This window comes from Pinus tabuliformis, chromosome 1_2 (genome assembly GCF_031772625.1).
Source record: "Pinus tabuliformis cultivar Carrire ecotype Pingquan chromosome 1_2, CPIR1, whole genome shotgun sequence".
In the NCBI taxonomy this organism is placed as follows: Eukaryota; Viridiplantae; Streptophyta; class Pinopsida; order Pinales; family Pinaceae; genus Pinus; species Pinus tabuliformis.
In genome coordinates this window covers 717,466,095-717,470,678 of record NC_142298.1, presented here as the reverse complement: position 1 = coordinate 717,470,678, position 4,584 = coordinate 717,466,095, and the positions used below count along the sequence as shown (strand labels likewise).

General features: G+C 39.6%; 1 pseudogene; it reads left to right on the top strand.

Moving 5' to 3' along the window:
• Nucleotides 1-1,092: 1,092 nt before the first annotated feature.
• On the top strand, nt 1,093-4,194 carry LOC149207755 (protease Do-like 7 pseudogene; annotated as a pseudogene).
• Nucleotides 4,195-4,584: the final 390 nt, after the last annotated feature.

Genomic DNA, 4,584 nt, shown 5'->3' with positions numbered 1-4,584 from the left:
CATGTCCTATTGACAAGTTATCTTATTGTAACAAAGTCTATTTTCATGTTAATAATATCTATGGTAAAGCGGGGGTGAAAATTAGTGGTTAAGAATCTTGTCATATTGTTAATAAGTTATGATTTTATGGCATGTGGTATTGATAAGCCATGGTATTGGCCCATGCTATTGTAAAAAAGTCTATTCACGAGTTCAAAATATCAATGACAAAGCCGGGTGAATATCATGGTTAGAAATCTTGTCATATCCTTATAAAATATTTCGATTGTAAAATAAATAATGTTTTTGTGCATGTGGTTTTGACAAGCCATGGTATTGGCCCATGGTATTGTAATAAATCCGATTTACAAGTAAATATTATCCATGGTAAAGTGGTGGTGAATATCATTGATTAAGAATCTTGTAATAATGTTATAAAATATCTTGATTGGGAAATAAGTTATGGCTTTTGGACATGTGGTATTAATAACTCATGGTATCGACACATGGTATTGTTACAAAGCCTATTCACAAATTAATAACAAAATGAAAATATAACAAACTTAATTTATTAGTGTAACATTTAAACCTTTACACTGGTTTGGACACTAAGGTTTACATTAATTTAAACTTTTTATTTATTACTTTTAACTCTTTTGTTTATTACCTTTAACTTTTTATTATTAATTGAGCCCACACTTTTAACTTTTTATTATTTTTTAATTAAGCCGACATTTAAAATGGTTTACAAACATATATTACACCTACACATCTACCTTTTTGTAACTAGAAGGCCCTTTTACATAATAAAAATAAATATTTTAAAAGAAATTAAAATCATTTATGACTAAAATTTATATTAAATTTGAACTCAACTTTTTTTTTTCCGAAAAAGTGCTCTATCCAACATTATCCTCCTCTTAAATATTCAATCGAAAAAGCCCAATGGCGTCGGACGCAACTCTCATTGTAATTCACAAAGTTAATTGTATATATAACACTAGGTGTCACCCCGGAGACATTCACGCATTCTTTGTTCACATCACGGAAATTTTCTGTTGTGGATTGAAGTGCCTTTCGTGGACTTGAGAAATCTCAGGAAAATTCTTGACAATGGAAGTTGTTGGAGCAGACAGGCAGAGTGTTGCAACAGCAGAGAAATGGGGCAGGGCGTTAAGCAAGGCTTTTAAGGCCGTGGTGGTGTTAACAGTCACTGCCACTCGTGATTTCGATACTGAGAGCGCCTGTGTCTTTAAAGCTACCGGTTTCATCGTTGATAAGCAACGCGGGCTCATGCTCACGAACCGCCATGTCGTCAGTCCTGGACCTGTTGTGGCCGACGCTACGTTTCTCAATAACGAGGAGATTCCAGTTTATCCTCTGTATCGTGACCCTGTTCATGATTTTGGATTTTTCAGTTTTGATCCCGCAGCAGTTCGGTTTATGGAAATTGAGGAAATCCCTCTTGCACCAGAAGCTGCAGCTACTGGATTGGAGATCCGGGTGGTGGGTAATGACAGTGGTGACAAGCTTTCGGTTTCTGCAGGAACCCTAGCCCGACTGGATCGACCGGCCCCTGTTTACTCGCCGATTAAGTACAATGACTTCAATACATTTTATATGCAGGCAGCTTCAGGGACAAAAGGAGGCTCAAGCGGGTCGCCAGTAATAAATTGCGAGGCACAAGCAGTTGGATTAAATGCGGGTGGTAGACAAGAAGGTTCTTCTGCATATTATCTTCCATTGGATCGAGTGGTAAGGGCTTTGCAAATTTTACAGAGGTGCAAGGATGAGTCAGACACTCGATGGCATGCAGTCCATATACCTCGAGGGACACTCCAGATGACTCTTCTTCACAAAGGATTCGATGAGGCACGTCGGTTAGGGCTTCAAGGCGAGACTGAAGAATTAGTGAGAAAGGCTTTTCCCGAAGAGACGGGAATTCTGGTTATAGATTCCGTGGTGCCAGGAGGCCCTGCTGATAGTTATTTAGAACCAGGGGATTTGCTTGTCCGTGTGAATGATGAGATTGTCACTCATTTCTTGAAGTTGGAGACCATTCTGGATGATAATGTTGGAAAGGCAATAGATTTAGATTTTGAGAGGGGTGGTGTTCCTCTAAAGGTTACTTTGAAGGTTCAGGACTTGCATTCTATAACTCCAAACAAATTTTTGGAAGTAAGTGAGGCCGTAATTCATCCTTTATCCTACCAACAGGCTAGGAATTTCTCCTTCAACTGTGGTCTAGTGTATGTTGCACAACCAGGGTACATGTTGTCAAGGGCAGGTGTTCCTTATCGTGCTATCATTAAAAAATTTGCAGGGAAGGAAACTACAAGGGTCGAAGAATTTATATCTATTTTGTCAGAATTACATCGAGGATCACGGGTTCCTCTAGAATTTGTGAAACATGGAGATCGTCATCGAACGATGGTTGTCCTTGTAACTATTGACAGGCATGATTGGTACGGAGAACCTCAACTATACACTCGAAATGATGAGAGTGGATTGTGGAAAAGGACGCCTGCAATCTTGCAAATCCCATTTTCAGCAGATGAACAAGTTGGCGGAACGGAAGTGGATTCAACAAAACTCATTACCAGTCCAGGATTGAAAAGTATTGGCAGCAGTGTAAGCAGTGGTGGAGATCTGCAACATTCGCATTCTTTTGTTTCAAACTCTATCATTATTGACAGAGACAACATAAAGAGGAGACGGCTGAATGATCAAGATGAGCCGGGTACAACTCTGGAAATTCAAGCCCCATCTTTAGAGGAAGTCATAAAACCAAGCCTTGTAATGGTTGAAGTCAATATACCACAGTTATTTGTGCTTGATTATATGCAGAGTAAACCTCTTCCTCAAACCGGGGTGGTGGTCTATCATTCTAAAACCATAGGAATAGTTGCGATTGACAGGAATACAGTTCGCACATCTGTGGCAGATGTCATGTTATCATTTGCTGCATACCAAGCGGAAATCCCTGGGCAGGTTATTTTTTTGCACCCTGTACACAATTATGCATTAGTGGCATATGATCCTGTCGCACTAGGTCCATCCGGCGCTGCAGCTGTACATGCAGCTGTTCTTCTTCCTGAACCTGCTTTGCTTAAAGGTGATGTTGTGCATCTTGTTGGTTTGAGAAAGAACTTAGAACTTGTATCAAGAAAATGCATTGTCACAAGCCCGCAAGTTTCATTGAATATTGCTGCAACTGATACTCCCCGTTATAGAGCAATGAACATGGACGTAATCGAATTAGAGGAACATTTAGGGAATTTTTTTGCTGGTGTATTAGTCGATGATCAGGGAACGCTTCGGGCATTATGGGCTGGCTTCTACAGTCCCATGAGATCTAATATTCCGTTTATGAGTGGAATTCCAATTTATGCTGTCAGCCAGATTTTAGAGAGGATTATTCACGGATCTGCAGGTTTACCTTTGCTTGTTAACGGAATGAAAATCTCTATGCCCATTGTCCGCATTTTAGAGGTTGAACTTTGTACAACCTTACTTTCAAAGGCGCGCAGCTTTGGGTTAAGTGACAAATGGATTAGTGATTTAGCAAACAAAGATCCTCTGAGACAGCAGGTGTTGCAAGTCAAGTGTTGTTTTGCCGGATCACGAGCAGCAGGTACGCTGGAGGCTGGTGACATGCTGTTGGCCATAGATGGGAACCTGGTTACCAATTATCGGGATGTTGAGAATGCTTGCCAGCTGGTTGAAGAGAGCAAGGATGAGCAAGGTGATCTAAGACTTACAATTTTCCGGCAGGGTAAGGAGATTGAAGTTCTTGTGGGCACAGATGTAAGAAGTGGGCTTCAAATCACGCACATCGTAAGTTGGTGCGGCTATACTGTACAGGAGACAAACTCAGCTGTCCGCTCGTTGGGATTTTGGCCTCCTGAAGGTAACGGTGTATACCTGTCGGGATATAATTTGGGATGCCCCGCTGATAGATATGCAGATCATACTGAGGATTGGATTGTTCAAGTAAATGATAAACCGACGCCTGATTTGCAGACCTTTGTAAATGTAATAAAAGAGTTGGAACACGGTGACTTTGTTCGTGTTAAGATATTGAATTTAGATGGAAAACGCCATGTTTTTTCTTTGAAGCAAGACTTGCATTACTGGCCGACGTGGGAACTTAAATTTGACAAAGAAACGGCAACATGGATTCGAACAACCATTAAATCGGTCTCTAATAGCTAAGAGCATGAGCTTTTAAAGCATCTCATGGACCAAATAGAATAACCAAATTTTCGTACATGGAGATGCTAAGAGCATTATGAACTGGGTCACTGATTTTACTCTTTTCAGTCTTTCCTATATTTTTCAACTGGATGAGGTGTATTAAGTATCACTGCGCTGAATATAGGAAATCTGTTTTATAATTTTTGATAGGTTTTTTTTTTAATGATATGACACACTTATGTATGCTGGATCTATCCATTCTTTGATGGTTTTATATGATTTTGTAAAACTGGAAGTGAGGATTATGAATATCTTTTTGACTCAGACATAAGATAGGTGATAGTAGAAAGATACTAATTGTTACATACTGTAAATTTGAAAACAGATGATATTTGTTTGGAAAATCTC